At 44.4% G+C, this 23132-nt stretch overlaps 1 non-coding gene across 1 annotated transcript; it reads right to left on the bottom strand.

The window, feature by feature from the left end:
• Window positions 1-16915: 16915 nt before the first annotated feature.
• Window positions 16916-16999, bottom strand: Trnas-gga (transfer RNA serine (anticodon GGA)). The gene is given in 2 exon segments: window positions 16916-16950; window positions 16960-16999. It is a non-coding gene; the product is annotated as a tRNA-Ser (tRNA).
• Window positions 17000-23132: the final 6133 nt, after the last annotated feature.

Raw genomic sequence — 23132 nt, 5'->3', positions numbered from 1 at the left:
TTAGTAAATATTCTGGCACTATCTTCGCACGCATAGCAATGGATACTGTTCTTCCAAATGCATCGTCCAGCAGTTAGCGGCCCACGCATCAAACCTCTCTGTGATGGCAGCTGTCCGACTCACGTGTGAAACAGCGCGCAAACAGTCGCTGCGATCGAAACTGGCACAACGATACCATAAGCAGTTACATGCATACTGTTTACACCGATTAGCGAAAGCATTATGAGTGCTGTAGAATACTGGACTGAACGGCGCCTGGATCTCAACGAGGGCGTGAAGCGGTAGGGAGAGTATATGAGCGGAACAGAGGCAACTGGGCAAGTAAAACAGCAACGATAGGGATGCAAATGGGGAAATCCACTGACATAAGCGACCTTGACAAAGAAGGCTGTTGTGGCCCGGAGCTTGGATTCGAGCAAATCGGAAACTCAGAAGCTGAACGGCTGTTGGTGTGCTACTGTCGTGAGAATCTACGGAAACCACGAGTAGGTGACAAGGTGTTGGATGTCCACGCCTCACCACAGGATGTGGAGGCCGGAGACATGGCTGGTCTGTAAAGCAGGGTAGGTGGCGATCTGTGGCAAATCTGTTGACGCAGAACGGTGTTGGCGCAGGCACAGGTGTTCCAGAGCACGCTGCTCAGCGCACGTTGGTGAACAGTTGGGCTCCTCAGCAGACGACACCTTATGTGCTGACATGCTGATCCAATGACATCGTCAGTTACGACTGCAGTGGGAACAGGATCATCGACATTGCGTAAATGGACTGTAAGAACGACAGCGCCAATTACGATTGTAGTGGCCAAGGGGTTATTGAGATTGGGCAGTGAATCAATGTAAACTTATGGCTTGGTCGAATGATTCATGATGATCGTATCTGATACGGTACGCAATCATCCAAGACAACGGCTGCAGAAAGAAGCACTGCGCTACGCACGCAGGCCGGTGGCGAGCACTATTACGCTGTGTGGTACATTCACCTGGGGTTCCTGTGGGACATATGGTAGTAATCGAAAGCACCGTGACAATGTTGCATTGCGTGAAGATTTTACTGACCACCTGCATTCCTTCACTCTTTATGTCTTCTCCGACTGCGATGGCATATTCCAGCAGGACAACTGTCCGTGTCAAGATGCCAGAATCGTGCTACAGTGCTTTGGAGAGCGTGATAATAAACTCCCGTTGATTTCTTGGTCATCAAATTCGCCACATCTGAAGCCTGTGGAAGACATCGGGGAGGCTAACAGGCGTCAACTCCACGTCCACAGCTCACCGGCCTGTAATTTACGGGAGTTATGTTGTCTGTCCGTAGACGTCTGGTCCTACATACCTGCAGACGTGCCAGGGACTTATCGAGTCCATGCAACACAGAGTAACGGCTGCGTTGCATTCTGAAGGTGGACCAACACGCTGTTAAGCAAGTGATCATAATCTTTTGCCTCATTATTATTATTATTATTATTATTATTATTATTATTACCATCATTAATTCCCTCTAAGGAGAGTGCTACAACACAGTCAATTTTTATGACACTTTTTTCTCTCTATTTCTTCTTTCTTCCCAAAAGCCTCTTATATATTCACTGTGTTTCTTATTTCTGACTTCTATTCACTTCTTTTATGTTATGTTCTCTTCGGTTGTTTGCTGCAAAATCCGTTTTCTCATTTTTTTTTCTCTGTTGTTTTTCCTGTCGGTCACGTCTTCTGTGGAGATGTTTAGTTTCTTGAGGTCGTCCGTGGCGTTGTTCTTCAACTTATGTATCTGTTCGCAGAACTTCGTCCCTCTTTTCCTGATGTTGTTTGTAATCTTCTCTGTCTGTTCGTAAAGAGTTCTTGTCTGCTCTATAGTGAGATCCCCTCCTTCTGAGCCGGTCCATAGATCTTTCTCAGTATTTCCATCTCTTGTTTTTCTGTCTCCTTGATTTTCGTTCTTTCCTCGATTACAGTACTCTTGTTTCCGCGACATGCAAGGTCTCTGGTAAGTCTACTATACTACATAATTTCTTAATTTGGCATTGATGGAAATACTAATTTTACTGTAATGGCTCGATGAAAGTCTGTATGCTTTTTATAATTTCCTGATCCTTTCTGCATTGGATATCGAGTTCAGTCCTTTTTTTTCTGTATAATATCTCCCTGGTATCTGAAACATTCTACTTGTGCTATCTTCCCATACTTCGTTACCAGTGGATTACCTGTGGATTACCTGTGGTTTTTCATATGAGATTTATGGTCCTGTTTTGGTTGAGACTCCATGTAGTTCCCTTAGACATTCTTTTGCTTCTTTACTGTTATTTGTAATGGTGGCTACGTCATCAGCAAAGGCCAGACATTTTATTTGACGGTTCTATCCTTATGTCACCCCATCTTTATCCCTTAAACTCCTTTGTCCCATGTCCTATTATTTTCTCCAAAACCGAATGAAATAGAATGGGTGTTGTGCGAGTGTTAACTTTTTTCCGGGCTTGTATCTTCTGTGGCTCTATCGCAAGTCATGTTGTACCAAACATGTTTGTTTTTTCTGGGTAATTGCCCCAATTTTATCAGTTTTTCATTCTTTCTGACTGTTATTACAGTCGTTACCGTCGACCTTCTTAATTTCATTCTGTTATGCCATTCTTGTTTAGTTTGTAGGTACTCCTGAGCTGTTCTGAAAGTTCTGTTGGTTCTCTTGATTTGTCGGTTGGGTATAAATTTCGCTTTTATTAGGAGTCGGAGACGATTTGATTCGAAAAATCTTTTCCTTGTTCTTACATTCTGGCGTTTTTCATGTATATCGCTATGTGATGTATCTGAAATTTTGCTATAGCATTTCTGGGAGGCTTTATAGTTCGTAGTTTCTTGTGGTGTTTCTGGAATCGCGTTGACACGATTTTCAGGTCGAAATTCCGGCAAAAGCTTATCAGGTTGTCTCTATTCTTGTTGATCCTCTGACGGGCCGCGTGTTTTCCTCTTGTGCATCTGAATTTTCCTCCCCTGCTTAACTGGGCATTCAAATCAATTAGTGACTCTTTCACGTGCTTCTTTGGGATTTTGTCGGCGGTTTCTTTCGGATCTAGTCTAATAGTCTGTTGTACTAATGTTTGGTAGTTTCAGTGCTTAAAAATGTACGGCGTACCTGCCTAGCACGGAACCCACGGGAGTGGAGTGCACCTCCCGCGTCTTAATTAACTGCCGAGACACTTGCTGCGGCCGGCTCCTCGAGGGACGCGGTCAGTAATTCCGCAGCGCCGAGCTCTGACCGCTGCCGATAGCCGCGCCACTAAATCACAGCTGCCCGGCGAGACAGCCCCTGCGGCCGCTGCGGTAGGCCACTCCCCTTGCGGAGCTGTGGCCCGGGCAGCCTATCGCGTTTTCTTACAGGCGCTCAAGTTGAAGTTCTCGTTATTGTGGCGTCTTCACGCACGTGACACTGTGCAACATGAAAATGTACACTGCATGACACTGGATAATTCTTATCAAATACATTGTACCGATAACGAATAGCACAAAGGAAATTGACATTTAATCTCCGAATCATGTGCACCTGTTATGCGCACTATTACCGCTGTTTCCTTTTTCAAATGGTTCAAATGGCTCTATGCACTATGGGGCTTAACATCTGAGGTCATCCGTCCCCTAGACTTAGAACTACTTAAACCTAACTAACCTAAGGATATCACACACATCCATGCCCGAGGCAGGATTCGAACCTGCGACCGTAGCAGGAGCGCGGTTCCGGACTGAAGCCCCTAGAACCGCTCGGTCACAGCGGCCGGCTGTTTCCTTTCTGTTTATGCCCGTATTACAGGTAAGAGTTAGTACACGTCGCATCACATTTAAGACCCGATCCAGTTACGCCGACCCCTGTTCGTCATCGGCAAATGAATCAGGATGATTTTTTGTCTATGGCAAACTACTTCCATGCGTAGAAAGTCCGTTACTTCCCTCAGTGCGTTTCAATAAACAAATTATTACATCAGGGGTGATGATGAGCAACCCTGGCTCACAACTCTCCTGGTTTCGGCCTCTTGTGTTATTCCGCCGTGCTCCAGTCAGCTCCACATAGTCTAACGAGAGTGGATTCTGTTCCCTCCTTGTAACTGATACAACATTGCTGAAGAACCGAAAACATATTTTTATTCTACATCTGAAAAACAAGTATTTTGGCATAGAGAAAGTGTGGGTGGACGATCAACGTTATTTCAGAATTTTAATATTTCTCACAAGAATGAGGCTTATGCTGCATTTATATTTACTTCCTCTGCTCTACATAGTGGAAGAGACGCGTGTCATTTGTTCCGAATTGGCAAACGAGTGTCACAATCCAACTTTAATTCGTCTCCTTCGTCTGTTCTTTTCTGCGTCTTCAGTTCTCTTTGAAGTTAACCCCACAGCGCTGTTTTCTTTGTCCATTGATACTACTCGTGATGTCTTTTTTTCAGCATTACCACTCTTCCAATCTTAGAATGTTTCTTAAGACTGTCCTTCTCATATTTCCTTTAATTCATTATTTTTTCTTTCCAGATCATTTTTGAGTGTTGTGATCCAAGCTATAGCAAATTTGTATTGCAGGAATTTCAGATAGTTGGTTTTGTTAATCTGTTCTCTCACTCTGTAGGGGTACTCAGAAAACATCTACCTTCTCTTTGCCGTCACATCAGATGTTTTTTAAAATACGTTGACACCTTTCCATTACGTATCACTTTCTATTTACCTTTTTCTTTGTTCTTCGTCTGCATTACAACAACGAATTTTCCTACAGTACTTCTTTGTAATGCCTTGAGCCTATCCAAAGTATAATTAAATACTTAACTGTTCTCAGAGACATCTATTTTTGCTGTAATCTCTGCTTGTACAACTGCCAAATATTTTGTGTCTACATAGACACATATTTTTGTAGATGAAATTAGTTACCCCACATGCTCTTTCTGTTCCACAGATTCATCTAATCTTTTCCAGTTTTTCCCAGTCCATTTTCTTTTATGAATTATCCAAAATATTTAAGTTTTCTTGCTTTTTATATCTATTTTTGTGTCTGGTGCATTTTTATATATATTTCTATGTGAGACTTACGCCTGCATTTACATATGTATTTGCGTGTCCGCATTGATGCATATGCTTTGTTTGTTCTCCCCAGACTAGTTTAGGTGTATGTTCGTTATCATCAGTGAGTTTCTTTCATTTTATAATGCATAAAATATACGGCGTGAACGCGAACTGCAGCGACAAAATTTCGGTAATTTTCAGGGATATTTTCTGCCTGTTCTGGTACAAGACATATGTGGCCTTCGGTGGTTCGTTGCATAATAGTAATGTAATTGCGATTTATTTCTGTGGCAACACGTTCACGACAGTGGAGAACCCTGTTATATCCAGTCAACAAAATATACGATCCGACAACTTTCAGACAAGTCCAAAAGTCCTGTCATGCGGTTCTCGTCGCTGTTGGAACAGCTGGGCGTAACATCACTCTGCCACTCTTCCAGTACATTCAGTGAAGCAGTGCACGAGATGCATGTCGGCCAACCCCTCGAACACTGTTAACGGACAGGTAACCCTGCCGAGGAAACTAAACAGAGACAGAGCCCAGCAGTACTGAGTGCAAGCTTGAGGGCCCAGACTAAAGTGGGCGTCGCATTTGTCAACAGCAGGTACCGTAAGCGCATGGAACAACATTGTTCCCAAACAATACAAACAGCGATTATTATCGAGACTTGCACCGTTCTGCAGCTATTTTCAGATACGAAGATAAATGGAAGTAAGAAATCAAATTAAAAATGCGGTTATTCTGTAACGAGCTATCGGGTATCACGTGTCCATTTTACAAAAATCTCAGAAAAAAGCGTGAACAAATTGCGAAACAGTTTTCATAGAATTTGGGCTCACCTTGTAGAACTGTTACGGAGTGCAACCTGCTTATTTTTGAATGTAGGTATGAAAACTTTGTCTACGTCACTGCTTGAGTGGTTTGTTGTATGTTTCACATACAACTGAAACTACTTTGGGGAAACAAACAAAGTATTTGCTTCAAAACGGACCCACGTATCTCATTACGTTTTCTGCAATCAAGGACCAATCAGAAGAAGAACTAAGTGCATAATGATTTCATGAATTCTGTTTTTCCCTTTTAAATCCTGAAATCATCATTGCACGATAACAATTTTATTTGTAAGGTACGTCTGCTAACTTTTTTTTTTAAAGTGTCACAAACTTACCTGCAGATGGTAAAAAAAAATTGTGTTAGTTCCTTTCCATTTTATCATTCGAATGCTTAATTTTAACGTTGTAATTTTCAAATTCTAAATTCCAGTCTCTTATTTTTCTAACAAACACTCGAAGAGTGAATCTTTCCCACAATTTTACTGTAACAGAATTTCACAAATAATATTCAGTTATTTTAATTTGTTGACAAATTCTCTTTTGTTTTTCTCTGCACTGAGAGAATTTCTCCCTTGAAGTGGGTTAATGATATCACTGACAGTTCACTATCGAACATTCTGTTGTGCATTAGCGATTTTAAGTAAAATAAAGCGTTCGGCATATGATTTCCCATTCTACAGTTAACTCTGATATTCTCCATATTGTTTTGCTAAGTGATTAGTAGTCCCTATCAAGGACAATTATGGACAATTTTATGTGTTACGGACTCTTAACAACACTGTACTTTTTATAAAGCGTTTATTATAATATACACTATGTGAGCAAAAGTATTCGGACACACGGCTGAAAATGACTCACAAGTTCGTGCCGCCCTCCATCGGTAATGCTGGAATTCAATATGGTGTTGGCCGACCCTCAGCCTTGATGACGGCTTCCACTCTCGCAGGCATACGTTCAATCAGGTACTGGAAAGTTTCTTCGGGAATGGCAGCCCATTTTTCACGGAGTGCTGGACTGAGGAGAGGTATCGATGTCGGTTGGTGAGGTCTGGCACGAAGTCGGCGTTCCAAAACATCTCAAAGGTGTTCTATAGGATTCAGGTCAGTGTGCAGGCCAATCCATTGCAGGGATGTTATTTTCGTGTAACCACGCCGCCATAGGCCGTGCATTATGAACAGGTGCTCGATCATGTTGAAAGATGCAATCGCCATTCTCAAATTCCTCTTCAGCAGTGGGTAGCAAGAAGGTGCTTAAAACATCAATGTAGGCCTGTGCTGTGATAGTGCCACGCCAAACAACAAGGGGTGCAAGCCCCCTCCATGAAAAACATGACCACACCATAACACGACCGCCTCCGAATTTTACTGTTGGTACTACACACGCTGGCAGATGACGTTCACCAGGCATTCACCATATCCATACCCTGCCATCTGATCGCCACCTTGTGTTCCGTGATTCGTTACGCCACACAACGTTTTTCCACCGTTCAGTCGTCCAGTGTTTACCGTCCTTACATCAAGCGAGGCGTCGTTTGGTATTTACCGGCGTGACGTGTGGCCTATGAGCAGCCGCCCGACAATGAAATCCAGTTGTTCTCACCTCCAGCCTAACTTTCATAGTACTTGCAGTATATCCTGATGCAGTTTGGAATTCCTGTGTGATGGTGTAGATAGATGTCTACCTATTACACATTACAACCGTCTTCAATTGTCAGCGGTCTCTGTCACTGAACAGACGAGGTCGGCCTGTACGCTTTTGTGCTGTACGTGTCCCTTCACGGATCCACTTCACTAACACATCGGAAACAGTGGACCTAGGGATGTTTAGTAGTGTGGAAATGCTATATACAGACGTATGACACAAGTAACACCCTATCACCTGACCACGTTCGAAGTCCGTGAGTTCCACGAAGCGCCGCATTCTGTCTCTCACGATGTCTAATGACTACCGAGGTCGCTGAAATTGAGTAACTGGCCTTTTAGAGTTGCCGAGTGTTGTTATTGTTTGGTTTTCAGGAACTTGCTTTCAGTTCACTCCCTAGCATCTCAGAGGCAAGGTAGCGTATTACACGAGGGAATTCGTGGGGCGCAGTACCTGTAGTGGCAACCAATATCTGACGTGGAAACTTTGTAACTCAGCACAGAGCAACACCGGGCAAATTACACACATGAAAATAAGTTTTGCATCACCCTGGTTCCCAGAACTCCTGAAGAAAGACGTTGACTGTGGATATTCTATCGCAGACACAGTCCCTTTGACGGTTCAGAGATTTCACTAAACCCGCCCAAAGATGTAAAACAACCATGCATGAGCAGCGCCTATTAGACGGAGGGTGTCCGACAGCCGATCAGTTCCAGTCATTCCACCAGGAAGGAGGTACTCGGCTCGTGTTGTCTGTAGTTCAACAATGCACACACGGGCAGTACCGCGGTTCAATTCCGTACGCATTGTTACTTTGTGCCAGGAAGGGCCCTCAACAAGAGAAGTGTCTAGGCGTCTCGGAGTGAACCAAAGCGATGTTGTTCGGACACGGAGGATATACAGAGAGACAGGAACTGTCGATGACATGCCACGCTCATGGCGCCCAAGATCTACTACTGCAGTGAATGACCGCTACCTACGGATTATGGCTCGGAGGAACCCTGACAGCAACGCCATCATGTTAAATAGTGCTTTTCGTGTAGCCACAGGACGTTGTGTTAAGACTCAAACTATGCGCAACAGGCTGCATGATGCGCAACTTCACTCGCGATGTCCATGGCGAAGTCCATTTTTGCAACCACTACTCCATGCAGCGTGGTACAGATAGGCCCAACAAAATGCCAAATGCACCGCTCAGGATTGGCATCATTCTCTTCACTGATGAGTGTTGCATATACTTTCAACAAGACAATCGTCGGACACCTGTTTGGAGGCAACCCCGTCAGGCTGAATGCCGAAGACACGCTGTTCAGCGAGTGCAGAAAGGCGGAGGTTCCCTGCTGTTTTGGGGCGGCATTATGTGTGGCCGACGTAGGCCGCTGGTGGTCATGGAAGGCGCCGTAACGGTTGTACGATACGTGAATGCAATCCTCCGACCGATAGTTCAGCAGCATATTGGCGAGGCAATCGTCTTCGTGGACGACAATTCATGTCCCCATCGTGCACATCTTGTTAATGACTTCCTTCAGGATAACAACATCGCACGACGAGAGTGGTCAAAATGTTCTCCAGACATAAACCCTATCCAACATACCATTGATAGATTGAAGAGGGCTATTTATGGACGACGTGATCCATCAACCACTCTGAGGAATCTACGCTGAATCGCCGTTGAGGAGTGGGACAATCTGGACCAACAGTGCCTTTATGAACTTGTGGATAGTATGCCACGACGAATACAGGCATGCATCAATTCAAGAGGACGTGCTACTGGGTACTAGAGGTACCGCTGTGTACAGCAGTCTGGACCATCATCTCTGAAGGTCTCACTGTATGGTGGTACAACACGTAATGTGTGGTTTTCATGAGCAATAAAAAGGGTGGAAACGAAGTTTGTGTTGATCTGTATTCCAATTTTCTGTACAGGTTCCGGAACTCTCGGGACTTTTTTTGATGTGTGTAGAGTTAATATCTATAGCTACACTCCGCAAGCACCCGACAATGTGTGGCGGAGGGTGCTTCTCTTACCAATAACTGAGCGCTCTTTCCCAGTTGCATTCACAAATGGAGCTTAGGAAGGATGACTGTCGATGAACCTCCGCATTGGTTCTAATTTGACGATGTTTCTCTTGGTGATCATTTAGCGAGACGTATGTGGGAGGAAGTGATGTATGTTGTCCGACTCCTCCCGGTCTGTACTCTTTCAGAAATTCGATAGTAAATCTCTCCATGGTGCACAGTGCCTCTTCCGTAGCGTCTGACCTGGAGCTTGTCGAGCATCCCCATAACGCTCTGGCGCCGACTGAGCGATTCTTGTCTATCTCTTTCATTAATGCAGCCTGGTAAGGGTCCCATGCTGATGAACAACATTCAAGAATCGGTCGAACCAGTGTGCTGTAAGTCACAGTTTTCGTGGATGAATTGCACGCCCTTAAGGCGCTTTGTATTAACATCGGGCTGGTATTTGCATTTCCTACTATTTGCTTTATATGGTGATTCCATGTAAAGTCGCTCTGGGTGGTCATTCCTAAGTGTTTCGCAGGAGTTTTTGTTTCAAGCAATTTGTGACCAGTTGCGTAGTTATAGGGTGTTGGAATTCTTCTCCTATGTATGCGCATACATGGGGTGGCCAAAAATAAGGGAACGCTGCAAGAAATGCGTCCTTGAACATACAGGGTGGAGAAAAATTGTCACGAATTTTTAACGCTGGATAGCTGATATCATTAGGAACCAAAATTACTGATGTTGTGTAGGTCGACAACGCACAATTTTTAAACTACGGAAACTTGGCACCACGCCCTATGATTGGCTGTGGGATTGCCCTGTTGCCGTCCGTCGGTTGACGAGCAGCGCTATGGCTGTCGGTTCACAAATACAAACGTCCCTCGCCCCGTCACTGTCCCAACGTGATATGCACACGTCTCGAATACATCGCGATCTCCGGCAGGCAAAGCATTCGCGGTTATGCGTTGCCCAGAGCATCCGGTAACAGGGCAATCCCACGGCTAATCGGAGCACGTGGCGCCAAGTTCCCGTAGTTTAAAAATTGTGCGTTGTCGACCTACACAACATTAGTAATTCTGATTCTTACTGGTATCAGCTATCCAGAGTTAAAATTTCGCCGCACAATTTTTCTCCACTCTGAATATGCTGATGCTAGTCATGCCCGCAGGTTGCACTGTTGCATTCAACGACTACCGGCACCTGTGGAATGTCGTCAGTGCGTTGCAAGTGTCAGACGTGGTCAGAACAACGTTCTGTGTAGTTGGCAGTGCTGTAAATCGGAGGTCAGTGTATTGGAGCGTGGGCAAAATATTGGTGGTCGTACAGTGAATGCTTCCGTAACCAAGAGAGCCGAAGTGTTTGGTGTTTCAAGAGGCACCGATGATAGATTTATACCGCACACAGGGAAAGCGGAAAAAACATCATTCGCTACGTCACGACGCGGAGGAAAGTGTGGTTCATTTGGGGAAGGGGACCAAAGAGCGAGGTCATCGGTCCCATACGATTAGGGAATGACGGAGAAGGAAATCGGCTGTGAAATGATCCATTCCGGCATTTTCCTAAAGTGATTTAGGGAATTACGGGAAACCTAAATCGGGATGGTCGGAGGCGCGTTTGAACCGTCGTCCTCCGGAATGCGAGTCCCGTGTGCTGTGCCGACCACTGCGCCAGCTCGCTCGGTGAACGAAAGGGTGAACTAAGTGGTCGTGACCGACGGCCAACGAAGAAGAGGGCTGTGACGAAAAATACGGGGACGACAGCTGCGAACGTCACTGCAAAGCTGAATGTCATAGTCGCGGAACCTGTAAGCACCAGAACAACACGAAGGGAGCTCCATAAACAGGGAATTTCAGGACGAGATGGCATACCAGAAGCACTCATCGGTGATGCAAATGTCCGTAACAGGAAAATGAGGTGCGGAAGCCATAAAATCTGAGCTATGGAAGAATTTCATTTGGTCGGATGAGTCCTGTTTCACACTGTTTCCAAGTTTACATTCCAAGAGTGAATCGTGGGGGCGGGAGAGGGAGATGGGAGAGTTGCAGGGAGAAGGGGGGGGGGGTCGGTTCGGTGACGATTTGGGCAGCTAGGTCGTGGTGTTCTATGGGGACCCATGATACCATGTTCCTTTCCCAATAGCTATGCTGTGTTCCAAGATGGCACAGGGCCCTTGTTCACACGGCTCGAATTGTCCTTTTGTGAACACGAGGTTTAATTGCCGCACCCCCGTGGCCACCACGGTCACCAAGTCTCAGTATTATTGAGCCTTTGTGGTCTGCTTTGGAGGGAAGGGTGCGCGATCGCTATCCACCTCTATCATCGTTATCTGAACTTCCTACTGTTTTGCAGAAATAATGGTATAAGATTGCACTGAAACCTGAAGACCCTGTATTTATCCATTCTGAGACGGCTGGAAGCTGTTTTGAATGGCAACTGTTTTCCTATACCGCATTAGACACGGTAATGTGTTATGTTTTTGGTGTTTCCATATTTTTGTCAATCCCCTGCATGTTATTTATTTAGGGCCAGGGTCAACCGATAGCCCCTGTACCTTTAATCGCCGCTGTGGCGTGCATCCATTTCAGAGTGATCTAGTTAGCGCCTTACGAAGAAGCATTTCTCGCAGAGAATTGTCCCTCAATTAGAGCCAGAGCGTAATTCCCAGTGCGCTGTACCGCCTCACGTGGGAAACCGCGGCGGGTGGGAGGCCGTGCCGGGTGACTGTGGCTCACCGCAGAACGTCCCTCAGGAGTACGGCGCCCTCAGGGAGGCCGCCCTGCCACAGCCGTCTCAGCTGCGGCGCCTCTGTAGAGCTTTTTTCTGCGTTCATTGACATCTACATCTACACCTACATCTATACTTCTCAAGCCAGCTGATGGTGTGTGGCAGAGGGTACTTTCCGCATTTGCTCTTCCAGTCCCAAATGGTTCTCCTAGCAAAAAACAAATTTCATGGAATTTACACAGACGTGGTTTGAATTATACTTAACAAACAAAATGCAAAATGTTATGCTGAATAATTCAAACAGTGTTGGAAGGGTACAACATTTTTGTGACTGGGGAGAAATCACAAAGTGAATCCCACAGGGTTGAATTTTGGGACCAGTACTATTCGTGGTATATGTGAATGTCCTTCCACTTGACTCTGAACATGCAGAATTAATTTTATTTGCAGACGATACTAGTGTTGTAATAAACACCATTAGACAGAAAGAAACGGACTGCCAACTTGAGAAACGGTTTCGCAAACTCGAATCGGCGCAAGCGTGTCGAGAATCAGAGACATCAAAAACAGTTAGATGTGAAAGTTGCAATTTATTGGGACATTGAGGTCCCTGCAAGAAAGCGAAATCAGTTGTGTGTTTTGCGTGTCATAGGCTAGGACACTTGGCTAGAGAATGTACTGAGAACTCAGGGTCAAAAATGGTTCAAATGGCTCTGAGCACTATGGGACTTAACATCTGTGGTCATCAGTCCCCTAGAACTTAGAACTACTTAAACCTAACTAACCTAAGGACATCACACACATCTATGCCCGAGGCAGGATTCGAACCTGCGACCGTAGCAGTCTCGCGGTTCCGGACTGAGCGCCTATAACCGCGAGACCACCGCGGCCGGCAACTCAGGGTCACCTGTGAAGAGTAAGAAGCAGGGAAACTACCGGAAAGCATAAGATTACCGTCGACTAATGCTGAACCAGCGAAGGTATTTAAAGTCGACTGTGAGAGAAAAAATGAGTCTGTACAATTGAGGTGCCCTCAGAGTACAGAAAGTCCATTAAAATTGCTTCTAGATAATGGAGCTCTGATTAGTTTATTTAATATCAAGTATGTGCAAGACCAGGTTGGGTATAGACCCTCAGGAAAGTATAAAGATTAAAGGAATTACGAACCCAGCCATGCAAACGTATGGGACAGCAGTCTTAGATCTTGGAATAGATCACGAGTTAAGAGTCAAACGTAAGTTTCACCTGGTAGAAGGCGAATTGGATATTCCTTATGATGGTTTAATTGGAAGAGACGTCTTTACGAAGCATGGCGTAGTGACTGACTACGCAACAGGAACATTGTGGATTAAGGGCAGATCCGTTAAACTATGTACGGGGGTGGAGACACCAAGCCCACGTACACAAGAGCCACGGCTTAAGGAGCCACAGATGGAATATGAAACTGCAGAGAGAGAATGCAGTACACAGGATACCGGTAGACAGACACTTCGCAGACAAGAAAAAGTTGCTACCGAGCCTAAGACAGGCCAGATGGGAAAGATAGTTAGGTCCTCACGAGGAGAGGATTTTGACGATAGATGTTGCAGATACTAGAATAGAGGAAGGCATTGTGGGAAAGCAAGAATTGCTAGAAGGAGTGTACCTCCCAGAAGCGTTGGTGAGAATAAGAAAAGGCTATTGTTTAATACACGAGAGGAGGCAGTTTCTCTTGAGATACCTTGGATTAAAGTGGAGGGAGTTCCACAGTTCAGCGTTAGTCCGCAGCAGAACATGCGTAACGTAGAAGTCTTGAGGAAGAAAAAGTCGAGAATCAGTTTACTGAAGCAGAATTTACGATTGGATCATTTAAATGATATAGAAATACAGTCCATAATAGAGGTGTGTTCTGTATATAATTATATTTTCCATCTACCAGGAGACAATTTGACATATACAGAGCCGCTTCGACATACGATACAATTGATTCCTGAGGCACAAGGGTGAATTATTTGTCTCCCCCCCCCAATTGCGAATCCCGGAAGTGCAGAAAAGGAGCGTTGCAACAAGAGATAAATCAAATGTTAGAGGATGATATAATCGTTCCTTCCACCAGTCCTTTCAACTTTCCTTTAATTATGATTCAAAAAACGATTGATGCATCAGGTGAAAAGAAATGGCGAGTAGTCGCGGAATTCAGGAAGCTAAATGACATTACTATCAACACAGTCTTCCCACTTCCACGTATCGATGAAATTCTGGATGGCTTAGACAAAAGGATATTATCAGGTGTTGTTAGAAGAAAAATCTTTTAGTACACCATATGGTCATTGTTGTTGTTGTTGTGGTCTTCAGTCCTGAGACTGGTTTGATGCCGCTCTCCATGCAACTCTATCCTGTACAAGGTTCTTCATCTCCCAGTACTTACTGCAATCTACAACCTTCTGAATCTGCTTAGTGTATTCATCTCTTGGTCTCCCTCTACGATTCTTACCCTCCACGCTGCCCTCCAATACTAAATTGGTGATCCCTTGATACTTCAGAACATGTCCTATGCTCATTACGAGAAGCTACTTAACCCCCCAATATTACAGTATCCAGATTTTTCAAAAAAGTTTATCATTACAACCGATGCTAGTTCATTTGCAATAGCATCTGTTCTATCACAAGGAGAAACAGCCAAAGAACTCCCTGTGGCGATTGCATCCAGAACCCTAAACAACGCAGAGCGAAATTATAATACAACTGAACGGCAATTATTGGCCGTGGTTTGGGCTGTTAAACATTTCCGACCGTATGTGTTTGGTCGCAAGTTCACCATCTGTACTGATCATAAGCCATTACAGTGGATCGGAAATATCAGCGATCCGTCTTCACGTTTAATGAAGATGAGACTGAAATTAGAAGAATAAGATTACGAAATTGTGTAGAAAATGGGGAAAAACAATCAGGTTGCTGACGCACTCTCGAGAGTGAGAGAGTTCAGCGCGTCTGATAACCGCCCGGACAGCGACAATAGCCTACGTCAGGGCACGGCCGAAGAGGCAGCCACAGAGCGGGTTCCGGACTCACAGGGAGGCAGTGCACCAGCGGAGCCAGTTAAGGCGGAAGGTATAACCAAAAGCAGGGGCGGGCAGGAATTCTGCACGTGTGCGGTGCACATGCACGTGTGCAGTTAACAGGTGTTCAGCGTGCACACAGGGGCAAGCTGGCCACCCGCCTCACACCCCTCCCCACCATACCGTCTCTCCGCTTCTTCCCCTGTAATGCGTTTTGTTTCCTGGCCTGCTTTATTAAATGAAGGAATAAGGTTAGTAGGAGTGCTTGAAAGTAATCATGGTTCGAAAGAGTACCTATTACCTACGATACGTTTTGTTTAATTATCACAGGTGGAGTTTACAATACGTTTAATGTCTGGAACAAAATTTCTACATACAGACAAACGCAAACAGTTACGTAACTTTTCATTACTGATGTTTGCTCTTAACCGAGACTTATTAATTTTCATAACAGAAAAAAATCTCTCACAAAAGTATGTCGAACTCAACATTGACTATCTTCATGGCTTCACGATGGAGACGAGGAAACTCTTGCCGTGGAAAGTCGTGATAAAGATCTATTACACGTCTTGCCAAAAGGAACTTGTCTCTCAGACGAGAATTACACTGTAGATCTATTAATTCCATTTGCAAACTGAGATGAATATCATCTACAGAAACCAGATTCTCTCGAGAACTATTCAAAACCTTGGGATAAGTAAGATATATCCCCAAATCGCTTGAGAAATTCCTCTTTTATTGCACTAAGAACGGCAACATACTGAAATTTAATATAATTTCGTTCAATATTAAACTTCCGCTCACGAGAGAGAATACTGTCACATATTATACATTTCCAATTTTCACGTTTTTCCACAGAGAACAAATGATTCTCCCATTCCTTTTTAAAAGATAGCAAATCTCCAATTCTCCGTTTCCTTGATTCACTCTGCATTTTCCGGTTATTGAAATACAACGTTCACTACGTAGTGGTCGCTTCGCTTCAACGTCCGCAGCTTAGCCTGGTACTACACTGCCGCAACCTGCAGGCTGTCGGCACTGTCCCGTTCGACGATTGCACGCGTGCAGCACACGTGCAGCGCTGTGTGCTCATGAGCCGCGTGCAACGTTTGCCCGCCCCTGACCAAAAGTGAGGAAACACTGGTAGGTCAGGTAGACGAACAACAGGAAATAACCGATGCAGAAAAGGGGAGAATTTTGCGAGGATTCCATGACGCACCCATAGGTGGTCATCAAGGGATCGTGAGAACCTACGATCGTATACGAAAATACCAAATGTGTCTCGGTATGAAGAAGGACATTGAGAACTATATTAGAAAATGCCCCAGTTGTCAGGAAAGCAAAATAACACAGAATAAGACAAAAATGCCTTTGGTTATAACACCAACGCCGCAGGGGGAATTTGATCGGTGTGATATTGACATTGTCGGCCCATTAACGAGAAAAACAACAGGTATATACTGATACTTCAAGACGCGCTAACGAAGTTCATTGTGTCCGAACCCATAGAAAAACAGGACGCAGACACTGTGGTTCAAATGGTTCAAATGGCTCTGAGCACTATGGGACTTAACTTCTGAGGTCATCTGTCCTCTAGAACTTAGAACTACTTAAACCTACCTAACCTAAGGACATCACACACGTCCATGCCTGAGGCAGGATTCGAACCTGCGACCGTAGCGGTCGCGCGGTTCCAGGCTGTAGCGCCTAGAACCGCTCGGCCACCCAGGCCGGCAGACACTGTGGTTCACGTCCTTGTGGAAAAAATAATTTTTAAGTCTGGAATGCCTTTGGTAATACTCAGTGATAACAGCAGCAAATTCTTGTGTGACACGCTAAAGAGAGTGTGCAAAATGTTAAGGGTTGACAGAGTACAAACTTCTTGTTACCATCTGTAGTCGAACGGTGCATTGGAAAGGTCGCACTGTGCCATAACAGAATTCCTGAGATACTATATCAACAGACAGCAAACAGACAGGGACGACTGGCTTCAATTCGCTGTCTTCGTTTTCAGTACCACACCCCATAGTGCAGCCAACTATACACCCCATGAGTTGTTTTTCGGTAGAGAATGCAACATACCTGGAACATTGCAAAGATATCCCACAGGTGTTACGTATAATTACGATGATTATGTTCTTGAATCAAAAGAGAAAATGAGGCAAATGCACCAGTGAGCAAGGGATCATAACAAACAGTGTAAACAGAAAAATCATGAATACTATGATAGAACGAAGAACCCAAAAGACTTCAAAACAGGTGACCAGATTCTGTTGTACGATGAAAGTGTCAGAAGAGGTAGAAGTCGTAAGCTAGACACCGAGTGGCGTGGTCCCTTCACTATAGTAAGGATAAAAGGACCGAATGTAGTTATCCGTTTAAGAAGAAACAAATTTTTAACAGTATATGCTAACAGATTAAAGGAATTCTACTGAAACCGGATTGTCTTGAAATTACAGATGAGGAAACTGACGGGAGTGTTGTACCTGGTGAGCTGTATCGCCGCCGTGTGCACCCTCGGACACTATCAAGATTTTAGTGTGGGAAAGTTTCCTTCGTCCCCAGGCTTGTATTATGACAGCAATGACAAGGTACAGATCTACAGTGTGGCGTGGAAAATCGTGAGTTATATTCATTTAGGAGAACTGCAAGCTAAAGCTGATGAAACATAGAGATATGCACATTTATCTATAAGTTATTGTAAACTGAAATTAACCAGTCTGGGAATTGGTGGTCGTGAATGGACAGCAGTAGAACAGGCTTTAGAATGACATGCCCGAAAGATAGGAACTGCACAAGGTTCAATTGGGCAATTAACAAGGCATGAGACACGTAGAAATAGAGGTGTCTTGAATTTTGTGGGAGAAATCAGTAAAATTCTCTTTGGAACCTTAGACGAACAGGATGCCTCGTTTTTCAAATCCAAGATTAACTGAAAGCGAACAGAGGCAGTTGCTTAAGCTGACAAAAGAGCAAGTTACCGTATTCAAAGCCACTCTGACAAGTTTCAATCACAAAGTATCTAGCCTTGTACGTAACGAAGAAATTATTGTCAAGAACATGGAGAAACTTCATAGATACATGGATGAATATGCTAATAGCACAGATCAAAAAAATACAACACTTAGCTGTTCTTACTACTGTTAATGAACAACTGATACAGTTGGTATCAATATTTATGGAATTAGAAAGGGAATACGAGTTGTTAATTGCTGCAATTGTAAACGCACAAAAAGGAGTACTGGAACCTCATATAATTAATCCACTTCAAATAGTTAAAGACTTACAGTTAATTCGGGATGACATTAAAGGTAAGAAGTTCCCAATTGTGTTCACAGAACTGAGTGGGTACCAACTGCTACGCATAATTGATATTAATGCTTTCTTGTCAGGCAATATACTAAATGCTCCATTAGTGGAAAATGAGTTGTTCAATTCATACAAAGTGTTACCTTTACCTTCAGAAGTTGATGGAAATCAGAATTTATTCATGTACATACAGCCAGAAAAAGATTATTTGTTCACTGACGAAGCTAAGCGGCACTGTGTCAAACTGAGTAGCAAATTTTCAAATATTGTGTAAGGAAATAGATCGTGTTCGAAAAATTTGTAAACAAAAAAAAAAAAAAAAAAAAAAAAAGAGATGCAAATTGCTGCAGAGTTCAATGCTGGGCCATCAACAATGGTCAGCGTGCGAACCATTCAACGAAACATCATCGATATGGGGTTTCACTGCCGAAAATATACGAGTTCAAAAATGGTTCAAATGGCTCTGAGCACTATGGGACTTAACATCTGAGGTCATCAGTCCCCTAGAACTTAGAACTACTTAAACCTAACTAACCCAAGGACTGCCCGAGGCAGGATTCGAACCTGCGACCGTAGTGGCCACGCGGTTCCGGACTGTAGCGCCTAGAACCGCTCGGCCACCCCGGCCGGCTGTAAACAAAAGTTTGTTTTAATGTCCACGTACGATCATGAAACGTATGAAGCTAGAATGTTGCAACCCATAAAGGAAATTCCTAGCGATTGCATTAAAAAGTTTGTGAAATTGAATGATATTACATGGAGTCCCTTGAGTCAGGATCAGTGGTTGTTCGATGCCCCGAAAGAGGAAGAGACAGCATTCCAAGAACAGTACAGTTTCTCGGAAATGTCTTGGTATCATTATTCGTTCTGGTCTTACATAGGAGTTGTAATACTGACTATTTTGTTTATATGTCGTTTTTACCGATATTGCAAATGTTTCCGAGATTGTTTCAAATACGTGTGGAAAGGCATTGGAGGTGATTGTTGTGACTGAATATGTGTGCGAACAACAACAGTAAGTACGTGCAAAGGGTCAGAAATGACACGCATCCGGAGTAGACGACGCCTCCGGAACAGCAGTCGAGGTAGTGACGAGCGAAATGAGGACTCTGCTGCTTCAGCACTCAATGAAGAAAGTATCCTGTTACCGATGCCAATTCCGCGTAGGGATCAAAGATAAAACAAGACACCTCAGAACCCCCCCCCCCCCTTAGTACATAAGAAACCAATATTGTAATTCGTCAACCTATGTAAACTGGATAATGTAAAAATGTATACTGTTTTGATATTGCTTATATTAAATGTAATATACAACTTCTATATTGTTGTGTATCTGTGATGAAAAAAAATGTTATGGAATAAATAAAAACATTAACCGAGAATAGCAATTAAGTAAGTAAATGAATTAAATTTTGGCTATATATGTATATGTGATGTATTTGTAAAGTGAACATTTTGTAAAACAATGTGTGACAACGATGTTTTCATGTAAAGTACATTGGACAAAAGAGAACCAGTTTATAGTTATGATCTATGTGTGCAGTGAAAAGCGTTTTATGTGTGACAAGACACTAAAGGACTGTTCATAGACTGAAGTTTCGCAAAAAGTGAATATAATTAATATCGTTTCTAGAGATAAGATGTTTCAAGCACAACAGAAGCCAGTTCACAGATTTCTTGACAAGTGATTGTCAACAAATTTCTTCCATGAGGGGAGGTGTAATATATTGACTATTCCTTGCTAATGTAGTGTTATCTTGAAGTTGTGAGAAAGGAGGACAGGCACTCCAATGCGCGGAAGCAGAGACGATGCTGAGGGCAGACGAAACTAGGAGAGGTATTGTTACATGAAATAAACTGTAAGGGGAGAGCCCTGTGAAAATGCAGACGCCCCCAGACGCGGACCTGCGGGATTGGCAGGGTGATGATGATGATGGTTGGTTTGTGGGGCGCTCAACTGCGTGGTTATCAGCGCCCGTACAATTACCCAATCTTTGCTCAGTCCAATTTCGTCACTTTCCGGGATGATGATGAAATGATGAGGACAACACAAACACCCAGTCATCTCGAGGCAGGTGAAAAATCCCTGACCCCGCCGGGAATCGAACCCGGGACCCCGTGCTCGGGAAGCGAGAACGCTACCGCGAGACCACGAGCGGCGGACACGGGATTGGCAGGGTGGTTTTAAGTAGGGAAAAGAGTGCCCCCACGCGACTCTTTAAAACCCCTAGATTCCGCATTTTGGCGGAGTTCTTAGTCAGACGATCTGGGCGTCGAATCCACGTCCGTCGACTCCAGCCTCGGTCCAGCTCCACGTAAGTCTGCTCTCTCACTTGGAGTGCCTCAGTGACCAGTGTCACATTCAGTATGTTTTGTTTTGCAACTAAGTTGTTGCTTTAAGATGCTGCTAATGTTTGCTACTGTGGTTAGCATCCACTCCTGGGACTTCTGCACTGGCGTCTGTTGTAACAGTGTTATTCATGCTTTTTCTAACCCTAGAACTAGCCTCCAGTGGATTAGTTAGTCCTGTCTGGAAAAAACAACTGTTTCAAAACTCTGTTTGTCCAAGAGTCTCCACAACGAGTTGCCTACCAAGTCTCACCACCTGCATTTCTAGCAAATGCCTGTACCTGTGTTGGCTCAGATAGAAGGAAACAGTCAAATGCCTTCACTGTGGATTGTCCTTCTGCCTTCTGCTCTGTACCGCTCGGGAGCGCAGATTGACTAGTAACCCCTTTTCTCCCTCTACCACCAATGTCAGTACACGACAGCAGGGCTCAGTTCTTGGTCCCATATTATACTTGCTATACACTTACGATGTGACAAAGTTGGCAGGTGGTGAGATAGCACTGTATGCCGATGACATGGCGGTTTACAGGAGTAGCAGCAACCTCAATTTCATGGCAAGAAATCTACAGGAGCACTTTGACAAAATCGTGAAATGGTGAAACATTTGGAAAATAAAGATCAATCCTGAGAAGTCCGTAGCAGTTATGTTCACGAGGAAGTTGACTTCCCCAGATAGACGGATTTCTGTAGCCGACGAGGAAATAGAATGGAGCAACTGAGCTACATATCTCTGCCGACCTTGTACTAGACAAACGCCTAACCTTCGCAAAGCAGATAGACAGATCCAGAAGCAGAGGCTGCACTGCTTTTATCCAACTGTACCCACTCCTAAGAGGTGGAGGACATAGCATAGAAACGAAACTAAGACTGTACAGGTCAGTTATCCTCCCAAGTATTTTATATGGATCCGAAGTTCGGTCTATGACAGCAGACCGACACCTACAAAAAATTCAGAAACTCCAAAACAGAATCCTCCGTGTCATCACCGATGCAGACCGCTACACACCAAACATACACATTAAAGACCTCTTAGAAGAACCATCAGTCTACATCTACATTAAAAGAAAATCAGCAAAACTCTATGAAAAGGCACCTACTTCGACCCATCAACAAATTCACCAGCTGGTAACCCATTACCCTGATGCTTCAGACAAGCGACCAATCTCAACATTAACCAGAGAATTCAGCGCATAACAGTTACAGAGAAAAGTCATCCAGGCAAACATAATTTAGATAAACTACAAAAGCTATTCTTCTAAATATCATTCAGCGATACTTGAAGTCAGACGGGCAAAGCGTGTGGTGCTTCAGTGGAACGTAAATATAGATAGGCAAACACTAGGGGTCCATTCTAGCGACGACGCAGGCCGCACATCGGGAAATCCACTGACATATGCTACAGACTGTTACATGGCTCGGCGCCCGGGAACGGCCACGCTGGTCTGCCTTCCGCATGCTACCATCGTAAGCATTTATGAGAAAAGTGGTTCAGTGACGGTGAAACCACGAGTAGACGTCCATGTCGGAGGTCGGAAGCTTGACCACTTTCTAAAGCAGGCTAGGTGGCGTTCTGTGGCAGGTTTGACGTCAGAGCACAACGCTGCTGCAGGCACAGGTGTTTCGGAGCACACCTTTGAGCTCACGCCGTTGAAAATGGTGCTCTGCAGCAGAGAACCCCCGACGTGGCTCCCACTTTGATGTAATGACATCGTCAATTAGAACTGCAGTGGGCACACGATCATCGAGGCTGGACCATGGACTGATGGAAAGGTGTTGCCTGGTCGGTTGATTCGCGTTTCTTGTTACACCTGATCGATGCTCGTATCTGGGTATGCTGTTACGGAGGAGACCGACTGCTGAAGAAAAAGCGCTGCTGTACGGACGCTGGCCGATGAGAGCAGTGTAATGCTATGGTGGACTGTGGTTTGAGGAGAACGATAGTCAACTCGCGTTGGTGCTTATCCTGCCTGAACCGAATGCAACACTTCCGGGACAAGCCACTGTCTCTCAGTTTTGGAGAACTGTATAGCCTGTGTGCAGACATGCCACATACCTCTGGAAACCTACTAAGGACTTGTCGAATCCCTGTCACGTAGAATCCCTGCTGTATTGCATTCCAAAGGTGGACAAAGACGCTATTAAGAAGAGGGTGGTAATGTTTTGGGTCATCAGTGTACAGTGAAAGTGCATCACTGGCTACTTTCTT

This window comes from Schistocerca cancellata, chromosome 8 (assembly GCF_023864275.1).
Source record: "Schistocerca cancellata isolate TAMUIC-IGC-003103 chromosome 8, iqSchCanc2.1, whole genome shotgun sequence".
NCBI lineage: Eukaryota > Metazoa > Arthropoda > Insecta > Orthoptera > Acrididae > Schistocerca > Schistocerca cancellata.
The sequence above is the reverse complement of the archived record's forward strand: the minus strand, read 5'-3'. Positions and strand labels throughout refer to the sequence as shown.